Here is a 14,689-nt window from a genome sequence, read left to right as displayed (position 1 = left end):
CTGATCTCTGTTCGTCCCATCCACACTTCCACTGAAGTCACTGGACTGGTTGAGGAGCCCAGGGTAAGGAAATATCTGGAAAGAAAAAACACTTTGCATTAATTTGACCACTAAAAAATATTAGGAAAGGACTCAGGGAGAACTGTGTTCAAAGCTTAAATACAGCAACTTCTTTCAAGACATGTCTCCAAAGGCAAGGACAACGAAAGTGAAAACGAACTTTTGGGACTTCATCAAGATCAAAAGCTTCTGCACAGCAAAGGAAACAGTCAACAAAACAAAGAGGCAACCCACAGAATGGGAGAAGATATTTGCAAATGGCACTCCAGAGAAAGGGCTGATATCTAAGATCTATAAAAAGTTTCTCAAACTCAACACCCCAAAAACAATTAATCAAGTCAAAAAATGGGCAGAAGACATGAGCAGACACTCCAAAGAAGAATACAAATGGCTAACAGACACATGAAAAAGAGTTCATCATCATTAGCAATCAGGGAAATATTAATCAAAATCACATTGAGATACCACTTCATACCAGTTAGAATGGCAAAAATTGACAAGACAAGAAACAACCAATGTTGGAGAAGTTCTGGAAAAAGGGGAACCCTCTTACACTGTTGATGGGAATGCAAATTGGTGCAGCCACTTTGGAAAACAGTGTGGAGGTTCCTCAAAAAATTAAAAATAGAGCTACCCTACAATACAATACAATATAATAACCCAGCAATAGCACTACTGGGTATTTACCCCCAAAGATACAGATGTAGCAAAAAGAAGGGCCATATGCACCCCAATATTCACAGCAGCAATGTCCACAATAGCCAAAATGTGGAAACTGGAAAATCTGGAAAGAGCCAAAATGCCCTTCAGCAGATGAATGGATAAAGAAGATGTGGCCCATATACATAATGGAATATTATTCAGCCATCAGAAAGGATGAATATCCAACTTTTGCATCAACTTGGAAGGGACTGAAGGAGATTATGCTAAGTGAAAGAAGTCAAACAGATAAAGTCAATTATCATATGGTTTCACTTATTTGTGAAATGTAAGGACTAGTATGGAGGACATTAGGAGAAGAGAAAAATGAGGGAGAAGAAATCAGAGTGGGAGATGAATCATGAGAGACTATGGACTCCAGGAAACAGAGAGTTTTAGAAGGGAGGGAGTGGGGGAGTGGGTAAGCCTAGTGATGGGTATTAAGGAGGGCACAGATTGCTTGGAGCACTGGGTGTTATATGCAAACAATGAATCAGGGAACACTACATCAAAAATTAATGATGCACTCACCGTATCGTGACTAACATAACACAATAAGAAAATAAAAGATAAAAAATAAAATGAGATTCTGGATCAACTCCATTGTTCGCACAAATGTACTTTTACATAACTGAGAAAAAAAAAAGGCCAGGAAATAATTGCCTTTGGCTTGTGGCTTTCTAGAAGTGTTCAACTTTTTTTTTTTCATCATCATCATACTGAGAATATTTTAAAGGTTTTATAACCACCTTCACTTTTAATGTAATAAACAATCACTGACCAAAAAAACCACTGACTTCCTATTTTTATAAGAAAAAATAAACAAAGTAAATAGGAAAAATATTAAATACATCATTGATCTTCTGCAGCTTTGGAAGGTTCACCTTAATTCTCTGGGATGTAATTTCCACATCTGTAAAATGTTTTTTATGATACTCATTGTGCTTAATTAATAATAACTGACTTTATTGATTGCTTTGCATATGGTGTCACTAAGTGGTATCACTTTACATATACTTAGTATTTTACTAATATACTATATATACCTAGTATTAACTCCAGAGATAGGTATTATTATCTTCATCATACAAAGAAACTGAGGCACAAGAAGATTAAGTAAATTGCTAAATGCCATCTGTTATATTATGCTATTTCTTGAATTGTTAATAGAGATTTTTGAGGCTCAGCTGAGATAATAGATGTGATGGTATTGAGGAAAATGTATACTTAGGATTATCATTCTAAGTCACAACTATACGGTCAAATTCATGAAGTCTAGAGCTCTATTGGACTCTTTAGATTTTCCTCACCAGCATTCCACAGGCTAAATAAATAGCATTGTGCTGTAGACCATTAACTTCTCAGTAAGTGTTTATTGAGTGCTTTTTCCTAGCCCCACCTCTGTCCTTGGTCTGCAATCTCCCCAATTTTTCTTTCAGCTCCTCTTCACTTTCTTGGGTCTCTCTCTCTCATTTCATTATACATACCTGCAACGGTAGCTTCCAGCAACCTAGTCTTTTATTCACAAATAGAGTGTTTTGGTTTCTACAACTAACTTACTCTTAAATTTCCTTTGCCACCAGAGAGACCACGGGGACAATGGGAAGAGCCCTGAGGTTTAATCCTTCCTTAATTTGTTGAGAACTTAGAAAAAACAACTAATCTCTCTGGAACTCAGTTCCCCAATCTTTATTTTATTTTTTTTAAGTTTTATTTATTCATTTTTGAGAGGGAAAAAGAGAGAGAGTAGAGGGAGGGACAGAGAGGGAGAATCTCAAGCAGACTCCCTGCTGAGCTCAGGGCCTGATTTAGGGCTCAATTAAGAGTCAGATGCTTAAGTGACTGAGCCACTTCAGTGCCCCTGGTTCCCCAATCTTTAAAATGGAGACAATGACCATACCTGACTCGGGCTATAATGTAAAATTATTTTTAAGTTCAAATGGGAAGAGGCCTCAAAACTTAAATGATTATATGAATTATCATTAGAGAGTCATTGTCTTCAAAGCTAGATACCTTAGAAAATGTTCATTAAGTTATTAATGGTAGCTTGTATTTGTCAAATGTAAATGTTAAGATCAGGTCTACTGTGAGGTCAGGATGTGTGGGTTAGAGACTCATGATGATAACTGACTGCATATACGGAATCATACATTCAGCACACACACACACACACACACACACACACACCTCAAAATTAGTGAGACACAATCACATCAGCTGCCATATTAACCAGGAACTAAAGTATTTCTAATGCTCTCAAAGCAAATCAAATTTCTGTCACTCTGAATTCAGACCAATATTAAATTGCTTTCTAGAGGGCAATATAAAATGAACCTTTTTTAAAGCAACTGCTCTATACACATCTTTCTAATAGTATTCAATCAACAAAATATTCCAATTTTTCTTAGCTACTTAGAAAAAAGTTTTATTTTAAACCAAGGATTATCTGAACATTAAGAAAGCCTAAAAGATTACTAAATGCTACAAATGAGTTTTGCTCATTAGCAACTTTCTCCAGAAGATAAATTTAGGACGATTGTCAGCCCAGAGCACTCTTAGCATTCCCCAAGCATTAAAGGAATGAGAACTCTAAGAGTGATGTGGAATCTTGAGGAGGGAAGTGTTTGTAATACTAAGGTTTCCCCTCCCTGAAGGCCACAACCTCTAAGGAGAGAAACCATGGGGAAAGAGGAGCCTTGATTATCTTGAGGGAAAAAAAAAAAAAGAATTGTCAGCAAAACATGCTGATTGTGTTTCTTGGGGACTTGTTAGGAAAATTGTTCTGAGGTGGCAGAACAATTTTCCAATTTTCCTTCAGAGGTGGCAACTGAAGATCATCTTCTGGAGCTAAAAGGGCTTCCTTCTTCAAGTTCTCAAAGCAGTAGAAATACATAGCAGGCCCATTCAGTGTTCCTACCTCCTGACATGATCCCTCTCCTCTGACCAGTCCTGACTGCTCAGGTCTTTGAATAGGCTGTTCCACCCAAAGAGCTCTGTCCCGCATTTGCTTACTATCTACGTGTTCATCCATAAGGGACTCATGCAGGTCTCTTCTTCAGGAAGCTTCCTAACTACTTTCAGCCCAGAAAAAAAAATTCTTCATCCTCCTTGTCCCACATAGAATACTTGGCTGGGAGAGATCTAAAGGAGTCCAACCCTTATATTAGCCTCCAGTCCCTTTGACAACAAGAATTGCAAACATGTCATTCAAATATATTTTCATAAGGCTCAAATGTATGTGGCTTGGAATGTCCTTGCTCTCATTCATAATTTGAAAAAAAAAAAGATGAAAAAGAGAAATCTCAGCAAATTGGGAGTAAAAGGAAATTTACTCTCTGTGACCATTTTTGGTAAAAACCTCCAGTTAGCCTCATAAATAGTGGTGAAAGACCAAGTGCTTTCCCCCTAAAACCAGTACCAAAACAAGGAAGTTTGTTTTCACCACTCCTATTCAAAGTGGAACTGGAAGTCCTAGCCAGTGCAATAAGGCAAGAAAAGAGAAGATAAGAAAGGAAGAAGTAAAACTGTCTCTATTTGCAGATAACCTAGCTGTCCATGTGAAAAAAGGCAAGGATTCTACATAAAAACTCTTAGAAGTAGTTAATGGGTTTAGCAATGTCACAGAATACAAGATTAACAGGTAAGAATAAATTACATTTCTATATACTAGCAATGAACAATTGGAAACTAAAATTATACAATGTTATTTACAGTAGCATCATAAAAATTAAATACTTAGGTATAAATTACCAAAACATGTACAGTATCTGTGTTGAACTGTAAAACACTGATGAAAAAAATCAAAGAAGTAAATATATGGAGAGACATTTCATGCTCCTGGATTGAAAATTTAACATAACAAAGATGCCAATTTTCCCTCAAATTAGTCTACAGTTTAATGCAATTCTTATCAACATCCCAGCAGAAATTTTTTGTTGATATGAACAAGTAGATCTGAAAATTTATATAAAAAGGTAAAGGAACATAGGGGAAAGGAAGGAAAAATAAAATAAAACAAAAGCAGAGAGAGAAAAAAACCTTAAGAGACTCTTTTTTTCTTTTTCAATAAGCTGATTTAAAAAAAATTTTTTATTGTGTTATGTAAGAGACTCTTAACTATAGAAAACAGTGCCTGGATGCCTTAGGTGGTTAGGCATCTGCCTTCAGCTCAGGTTATGACCTCAGGGTCCTGAGATTGAGTCCTGCATCAGGATCCCTGCTCATTGGGGGGTTTGTTTTTCCCTCTCCCTCTGCCCATCCCCCCAGCTTGTGCTTGCAAACTCTCTCCCTCTGAAATAAATAAATAAAATCTTTTTTTTTTTTTCCAAAAGAAACAAACTGAGGGATGCTGGATGGAAGGTAAGTGGGGAGATGGGGTAACTGGGTGATGGTCATTAAGGAGGGCACTTGATGTAATGAGCACTGGGTGTTGTATGCAACTGATGAATCATTAAACTCTAACTCTGAAAACCTCTGAAACTAATAATCCTAATAACTAATAACACTATATGTTAAATAATTGATTATAAATTTTTAAAAAGGTAAAGGTATTAGATTCATCAAGATATAGCTGTCCAGTTTTCCCAGCACCATTTATTGAAGAGACTGTCTTTTTTCCACTGTATATTTTTTCCTGTTTTGTCGAAGATTATTTGACCATAGAGTTGAGGGTCCAATCTGGGCTCTCTGCTCTGTTCCACTGGTCTATGTGTCTGTTTTTATGCCAGTACCATGCTGTCTTGGTGATCACAGCTTTGTAGTAAAGCTTGAAATCAGGCAGATTCATCAAGATAAAAAGCTTCTGCCCAGCAAAGGAAACAGTCAACAAAACAAAGAGGCAACCCACAGAATAGGTGAAGATATTTGCAAATGGCACTACAGACAAAGGGCTGACATCCAAGATCTATAAAGAACTCCTCAAACTCAACACCCAAAAAACAAATAATCAGGGGCGCCTGGGTGGCTCAGTGGGTTGAAGCCTCTGCCTTTGGCTCAGGTCATGATCCCAGGATCCTGGGATGGAGCCCCGCATGGGGCTCTCTGCTCAGCAGGGAGCCTGCTTCCTCCTCTCTCTCTGCCTGTTTCTCTGCCTACTTGTGATCTCTCTCTGTCAAATAAATAAATAAAATTTAAAAAAAATTAACAAAACAGATAATCATATCAAAAAATGGGCAGAAGACATGAGCAGATAATTCTCCAAAGAAGACACACAAATGGCTAACAGACACATGAAAATGTTCATCATCATTAGCCATCACGGAGATTCAAATCAAAACCACAATGAGATACTACCTTATACCACTTAGAAAGGCCAATATTAACAAGACAAGAAACAACAAATATTGAAAAGGATGTGGAGAAAGGGGAACTGTCTTACACTGTTGGTGGGAATGCAAGTTGGTACAGCCACTTTGGAAAACAGTGTGGAGACTCCTTAAGAAATTAAAAATAGATGGATGTGAGGGCGATCTGGCTGTGACATCTGTCACCCCATTGATCATCAGGGTTGATTCGGCTGATCTGGCTGGCTAGACGGGTGTCCCCTTCCTCCCTCACCGCTCCATGTGCGTCCCTCCTGAAGCTGCACGCTCAGTCGGTCGAGGAGGACGACCTTCCCCGATAAAGGAGAGGACCGTTCTTCGGTCAACGGTATACGAGTAGCTGCGCTCCCCTGCTAGAACCTCCAAACAAGCTCTCAAGAAATTAAAAATAGAGCCTCCCTATGACTCTGCAATTGCACTACTGGGTATTTACCCCAAAGATACTGATATAATGAAAAGAAGGGCCATCTGTACCCCAGTGTTCATAGCAGCCATGGCCACAGTCGCTAAACTATGGAAAGAGCCAAGATGCTAAACCAAAGACATTATTCAGATTCCACCAGTTTTTTTAATATGCATTTAGCTTTTTTGGAAGTTTTGTTCCAAACCGAATTGTGTCTCCCCTGTCCCTCACCAAATTCACATGTCAAAGCCCTAATCTGCAATATAACTACAGTTGGAAATAGACCCTTTAAGAGGTAGTTAAAGTTGAATGATGTCATATGGTGGGCCCTAATCCAATCTGACTGGGATCCTTATAAAAAGAGGAAATCAGGACACACGGAGAGACACCAGGGATGTTTGCACACAGAGAAAAAACCCTGTGGGGACTTGGCAAGAAGGCAGCTGTCTGCAAGCGAAGAAGAGAGGCCTTAGAAGAGACCAACCCTGCCAACAACTTGGCCTTGAACTTTCAGCCTCCCATTGTGAGAAAACGAATTTCCTTTGTTTAATTCTTTTAGTCTTCGGGATTTTGTTATGGCTGTCCTAGCAAACCAGTATGAGTTCTATGATATTTTATCACAGACTGCTCCATTTCCACAGACACTCATGTTACCCCCTTTGTAGTCATCTCTCCCCAAAATTCTCACCCTGTTCCCTATTGACTTGTTTTCTATCACTTTAATTTGTCGTTTCAAGAATCTTACAGAAATGGGGGTGTCTGGGTGGCTCAGCTGATTAAGCATCTGCCTTAGGCTCAGGTCCTGATCCCAGGGTGTGGTGATGAGGGATCAGTATAGAGGGCACGGATTGCATGGAGCACTGGGTGTGGTGAAAAAATAATGAATACTGTTTTTCCGAAAATAAATAAATTAATTTAATTTAAAAAAAAAAAAAGAAGGCTGGCTGAGGACGAAGCAAAAGCTGACACCATGCAACCTTCCCCCACCCCCACTCCTGGGTGGGACAGATGTGGCATTCTTTAGGAATCTCCCAACTATCTTAATATGTTGCTAGAGGGGAAAACCTTGACAATGGCAAGACCTCAAGGCCTCCCTATCTTTAGCATATGAAAGTTCTTTTGAAACCCCTCTTTTTCCTTACCTCCCCAGCCCCATAGTACATAACCTGCCACCCCTCACAATCCTGGGGCAGCAGCTCTTTCTGCCCATGAGTCCTGTCCCTGGGCTTTAATAAACCACCACTCTGCACCAAAGATGTCTCAAGAATTCTTTCTTGGTCATCGGCTCCGGATTCCATCCCACGGAACCTCGCTTATATTCTAGAACTTCATCACTGGAATCTACTTAGCCCAAGCAGCCCCACCTCGGTAGAACAGCTATTTTGTTGTTTATGCAGTGAACTTAGATTGACCCTGCCCCCCAGAGGAACTCACTTAGAAAACGGGTCTGGGAAAAGGGTAAAATATGGCCAACCAGCCCCTGATAAAACAGCCCATATACCAGGACATGTCAGGTCAGGGAGAGATAACAGAGCCCAGAATGCAAGGACGAGTCAGGCCAGGTGGAAATACCCAATCAGTAAAGCGTACATACTATCTCCCTGACTACCAAAGAATGTGGGCCCTGCCTTTTGGGCACCTTTTGGGTGCCAATACTGACCAGAGCGATAGGCTAGTTCAAATAGCTACTATAGGGTGAACTGTAATTCAACTGGCCACCTGTGTGTGGCCAGGCTCAACCACATGGCCTTTGCTCTATAAAAGTTAGTCTGTAAAGCAGGGAAAGGTCACCTCTTTGCAAGAGAAGGCCCCGAATGGTCGCTTTGATTCTCGATGCTTGGCGCGAAATAAAGCTTTGTTGACCTTCGCTTTGTATCAGTCTCCTTCCTTTGACCATGGACCCAACATGATTGAGCTCCGCATCGGGCTCCTTGCTCATTGGCAGTGTGTTTCTTCCTCTCCCTTTGCCTGCCATTCTCCCTGCTTGAGCTCTCCCTCTCTGCCAGATAAATACATAAACTCTTAAAAGAAAAAGAATCTTATAGAAATGGAATCACATATTAAGTGTATATCTGGCTATCTGTTTTACAGGGAATAAGAGAGGCCCCTCAGTGTAGCTATACACTAACCCAGAACACGAACACAAACGTGTGCTACATACACATGCACAGTGAACATATGTTACCAGTTATCACAGCATATGTTATCACAGTGAGCACAGTGTTCTCCATCGCCATAATATCCCTTGCAGCATCATCTCTGAACAAGAGACACACTTTATCTCAAAAAATATTTTTATATATGTCTGTGTGTATATATAGGTATATGACAATGACCTTACACTCACAAAACTCAATGGTCTCTCATTGTGCCCAAACACCCAGAAACATCTGGGTCTAATGGGATGAAAGAGTTACTACTGAAGGTTCTGTTATCATGTCACATGGGAGAAAACATCCTGTAAGTTTCTAGTGTTGTTGTAAAGAACGCAGTTTGTGATTTAAACCAGCAATCACTATATGGTACCATCTTCCTCTGAAGGGACATACGGATCCAGGTGTGATGGGAGTGGTCCCTCTCTCGAATGCATGAATTAAAACTCTGGAGAAATTTCTGCTTCCTCTCTGCAACTTCAGGTTTCGTGTGTTTGGAGGTTCTAGGGCTCAAAGGGGGAATCCTTTCATTAGGGAAGAAAACCTTCATTTTGTTTAATTAGAAGCTGAGATTGCCTCTTGGCCACCACTGCCAAACCAATAGGCACAGTGACATGATGATGGTGGAACCTGACTGCAATGTTTTTGGGCAAGAATGTAGGACATGAAGTGGGGAGAGGAACTGCATACCACTTCCTCCAGAGAGGAACAAAGAAATGGGTGGCAACTGGCAGGAAAATGGGCTGCAAGGTGTTATCCCCTTTCCCTGCTCTGTTCAACATAACTAATGCATTCTTTTTTCTTTCTCTTCAACAAAAACATAGAGGGAGTTTGCAGATAGGAGGATGAAAGTCAGCTGAGGTTTTCCCCTGGATGGGCACAGGCAGTGTTGGACAAGATACTCACTTTGCTGAATTGAATTGCATATACTAATAAAAAGAATGATAAAAACTTGAAGGGGGCTTTTGAAACACCATACTAATATCTACAACATGTTCCACTAACCTCCCTCCAGTGCTCATGGCAGCTGTTACTGATCAATCATGGCAGTCTTTCTCAGTGAGCCTGAGGTGGCTCAGCATCTGTCCTGATGGGTGTTCTAGGCAGTTGCCACCAACCAGAGTTTGAACATAAGACAACTCCATTTGCCATCTCCAAGTAGCACTAGTGTTGGACTCCAGTGACAGTGATTTCAAATCAAAGAAGGCTACTTCAGACTTCTCACCTTAAGTCACCCAAGGGGCTGTCTCCCCCATCCATGCTTGGGACAGATTCTGTCCACAATTATGAGGTACCTTCTATGTGTCCTGCTCCAAGCAAGAAGCAGATTGAGAAGGAGATGTTGCAGGGCCTGATCACTCAGAGTCTCGTGGAAATACATGTTTGTAGGACAAGCAGATCAACCATCTGACATACACTAGGGAGTCATGTCAAGCATAAACAATATGCATATTTTACCACTGTCCATCCTCCTACCTAATCATATTTAATCCCCACAGCTACCCTATACTGTTATTGCCTCATTTTACTGGTCCAAAAACTGAGGTACAGGGAGGCTGATATCTTGTCCAATACTATACTATCAGTAAGTGGCAGAACCAGGATTTGAGTTCAGACTTTCCAACTGGTCAGGACTTTGCTCCCATGTGCAATATTTATCAATTGTTCATCCTGAGCCAGGTTCCGTGTAAGAGCTCACAATTGTTGGGGGTATATTCTCTTCCCTGCAGGGAGCCACAGTCTTTGCGGGGCACAGGATGTCAGAGCACAACACAGGCCAGTACCCAGCAGGGCACGATGGAGAGAGTGCATCAGGGCCCCGGGGACTGAGAGCAGAACAGAACCCTTCCTTGCCATCCTCCTTTTCCCAAAACCTCTGTGGATTCTTTATGGTCCATGGAAGACTTCCCTAGCCTGCCTGCCTAACCCTTATGTCTTGCACTTCTCAATCCATGCACTTAGGGTAACTGACACCCACCCATCTGTCCCCTTGGACTTGAAGGTAGAGTAGGAGGAAGCCTGTGGAGAGCAGAGAGGTACTGAGCTAGGAGGCTTGGAGACCTGGGCATTGTAGGCATTGAGTGCCAGTCTGGGGAGGTGAAGTGTGCTCAGGGATTGGGAGCGCTGTGATGGGCCCTGAAGAATCCCACAACACAGAGGCTCATTAGGAAGCTACTTGATTTGTCTTCCCTGAGGATCAGGAGCAGAATACAAGAGAGGGACCTAGCAGGCTCCCAACTCATCCCACACTGAGCCCAGTGCCAGGTAAGGAGAGAAGGGGCAGAGACAGGGGCCCAAGCCATGCAGTCCCATCCCTGGGTACCCATGCTTGTCCCCGCCTGTCTCACTGGATGCCTGACTCCTTCCTTTCTATCCACTTCAGGTCCTCCTAGGCAACTGCTCAACTTCCTGACCTTTGTCTTCCTGTGACATTGATTTCTCTCTGTACAGTGACCCGTCTGTCTCTTTGTCCTTCTCTCTCTCTCCTTGTCTTTTGGGTGTGCTCCTCAGTTGAGGGGGAGAGAGGTGGAAGGAAGTGAAGGCTTGCTGCTGTGGAGCTAACACAGTTGGCTCTCCATGGAGAATATAGGACAAGGCCTTGGTAGGAGCGATGAAAGTGGGGATGACAAGTTATAGAAGATAGGAGCCAGAGGGAGATGATAGAACTAGGAAAATTTGCAATGCTCCTAACTGGGAAGGGGAGGGAGATGAATGCTTCCAAACAGGATACTAATATCCTGTATTTCCTCTCTGGTACAGCTCCAGGCCAGACCCTGGGGTAGCTGCCGAGAAGCCTCACAGTGGACTTGGAGGCCATTCATCTCTTCCTGGCCCTTCTATCCCCTCCCCGCTACACTCCTCTTTTCCTCAATTCTGTACCATATTCTGGTCACTGTGTATGTAGCAAGGACCGGGGATGGGATGCCTACCGAGAGCCTACTGCAATTGTCCAGGCATCAGACATCACTTCCAGATGGAGCTGGAAAGAGAGCACAGAGGGATGGCAAAGTCTTTAACTCTTCCAGATAGAGTAGACCAGAGAAACTCCTGCCCCATCAGCAGATCGGTCACAATGCATTTTGACATTTTTCTTCGGTAATATAACTGTGTACTTTTTTAAAAATTCAAGTGGCCAACATATAGTACCTCATTAGTGTTTGACATAATGTTCAATGATTCATTAGCATTTTGACATTTTGTTTGATCTTATCATGGGGTCAGCAAGTTCACAGCCTTCCAGGCCAACTGATTCTATCAGTGGACTGCCCTCACTAATGTAAGTTGGTTACATTACATTGAATCTTGCCTCCCTAATGTAACTCCCAACTGTACTCTTGAGACCACCCAGAACAAGTCTGAGATAAGTCTTCCATGTGAAAGCCTTTCAGAGAGTCGGCCTTTGGTTTCCAGAATGCCTTTCACCTTTCGTTCCACGTGGCAAATATCCCCAATTGCTTCAACTCTCCCTAATATGATGTGGCTTCCAGACCTTTCTTTATAACCTGTTCCAACATAGCCACACTCCCTTAAAAATGTGGCCCCAGAGGAACGCCTAGGTGGCTCAGTGGGTTAGAGCCTCTGCCTTCGGCTCAGGTCATGATCCCAGAGTCTTGGGATCGAGCCCCCCATCGGGATCTCTGCTCGGCAGGGATCCTGCTTCCTCCCCCATCTCTCTCTGCCTGCTTCTTTGCCTACTTGTGATCTCTGTCTGTCAAATAAATAATTAAAATCTTAAAAAAAAAAATGTGGCCCCAGAAATGAGAAACCTGCCCCCATAGGAAGTCTGGCTACTGCAGATATGGTTCCAAAATACCTTTTGTTATCTGTCAGCATCCTTTCTCAATGTTGTCACTCCCATTGACTTTTTATTTTTATTTTTTTTAAGATTTTATTTATTTATTTGACAGAGATCACAAGTAGGCAGAGAGAGAGGAGGAAGCATGCTCTTGCTAAGCCACCCATGTGCCCGTAACATTGACTTATTAGAAAGTTTTCTTACACTGATCCACTTTCAGTCCTCAGTTATGCCCAATGAACTGCTACCCCACCTATGCTGTTATAGTTGGCTTTTTCAACCTAAGGAAGGAACAGAGGATTTTAACTTTGTGCTACAACATTTCTTTTCTTTTCTTTTTCTTTTTTTAAAGATTTTATTTATTTATTTGACAGACAGAGATCACAGGCAGAGAGAGGGGAAAAGCAGGCTCCCCGCTGAGCAGAGAGCCCAATATGGGGCTCGATCCCAGGACCCTGGGATCGTGACCTGAGCCAAAGGCAGAGGCTTAACCCACTGAGCCACACAGGCACCCCCAACATTTCTTTTCTTGACATCAGCTTCTTGGTCTATCCATTTGAGACTCAACCACTGGATTAGGTTGTCTTCCTCACCATCTATGTAAGAGGCTGTGAAGGAAGAAGTCATGAGACTAATTGGTCCCTGGGAAGATGATCTTGAATTTCCTGATCTGTATGCAACTCATTCTTACCTCCTTCCCTTCCATTTGTACTCTTCCTAAAGCTGCCTCTCATGACTTGTGCCCTTCGTCCTGCAGCTGCCCAATGCCTCAGAGGCCTTGCAATATCACTTCTCCCTCTCTCTCTTTTAGCTTCCCCTGCAGTGTACATACATTCTGAACTCCCCCCTCTCTTAAAAAACAGAAACATAAGCAAAACACTCCTCCCATCTTACGTCCCAACCTTAGATATCTCTTCCTTACTCCACTTCACCACCTAGTTCACTTCTCAAACCTACTGGTGTCTGATTTCCACCTACATCGCTCCACCAACATTACCCACTTACAAGCCAAGAATAATTTCCACATTATTATATTTTTAAAGTTTTACTCCTTCTGCCCTCTCTGTAGTGTCTGGAACCGTGTGCCCTTTGGGAGATGCCAGCTCCCTCAGTTTGCAGCTTGCTCTTACTCAAACCCTGGCTCTTCCACTGCTGACCTCTCCAGTATCTGTGCCCCAGTGCCACTTCCAGTGCTCAGGAGAAGAATGAGGCACAAACAAGTCAGCTGTAAGAGAAAGGGAGCAGGGGATGACAGCTGAAAGGACTGTCGCCCTGAACAACTCCTCAGTCCCCTCTTTATTAGATACAAGATAACAACCAACAAAGGAGAAGAAGGTTATACATTCGTCATAGGTCTTATAGGTAAACAAGAAGAGTAGGGTGTGCCTGGCCAAGCAGCATGGAATTTGTAGTAGCCCAAGCACACTTAAAGAATTATCTTAACAGCAGGCTTTCTCTGAGGCAGGGGAGACAATGAGAAAGGGAAGCAGGCAGTGTTCCACACTGAGCGAGCTAGGCACCCCCAGTTGCTGGGCTTCAAGGACGGATATCATCCTCTCCACCAGAGGCCCACTGCTAGTACATGTTTTTCTCAAGGTCATCTTTAAGCATGCTTCTGTGACCAGCACAACTCCTCATTATTATATTTTAAGCAGTATATTATTCTGAGGGATGCTTACACCCCAGGTTGCAGCTTTTGATCCCTTGCGATTTATCTGAAGTGTCCAGGAGGGTTCTCATCCATTTTGACTTTATTTACCTCCCAAATTTTGATCTTCCACTTAAATCTCCATCCTGAGTTTCAAGGTTATCTGTCCTATTCTCTGATGGGGAGATCCTCAAGGCTACCTTATGTTTCAAGCTCTATGTCTGTAACAGAGTTAATCATTACCTGCCAGTTACTTTCAGCCCCATGCCATCTCTTCCTTCTCCACCTCTACCCAAGTTTTGTCTTGAAATGGTTCCCAAGCCTGAAACGTCAAGCTCATCTTTGTCTCCTCCCTATTACTCACCTTCCGTACCTCTCAGATACCAAGTTCTGTTGCTTCAACTTCCTATACTTCTCTCTAATCTCTCTTCTCTTCTTCATTGTCTAGAATGTTCCATTGCTTCTGCCTTTTCCCCATAACTCTCAAGTGGTCTTCCTCCAATGTCTTCTTCTAACTTCCACCCAAGAAGTGATGTCTCTAAAACCTAAGCCTCAGTGAATCACTTCTCTGCTTAAAATTCATCTGCAACTTGCCATGACCTAAATGAT

This window comes from Neovison vison, chromosome 2 (assembly GCF_020171115.1).
Source record: "Neovison vison isolate M4711 chromosome 2, ASM_NN_V1, whole genome shotgun sequence".
NCBI classification, from domain to species: domain Eukaryota; kingdom Metazoa; phylum Chordata; class Mammalia; order Carnivora; family Mustelidae; genus Neogale; species Neogale vison.
Note: the sequence above shows the minus strand (reverse complement) of the source record.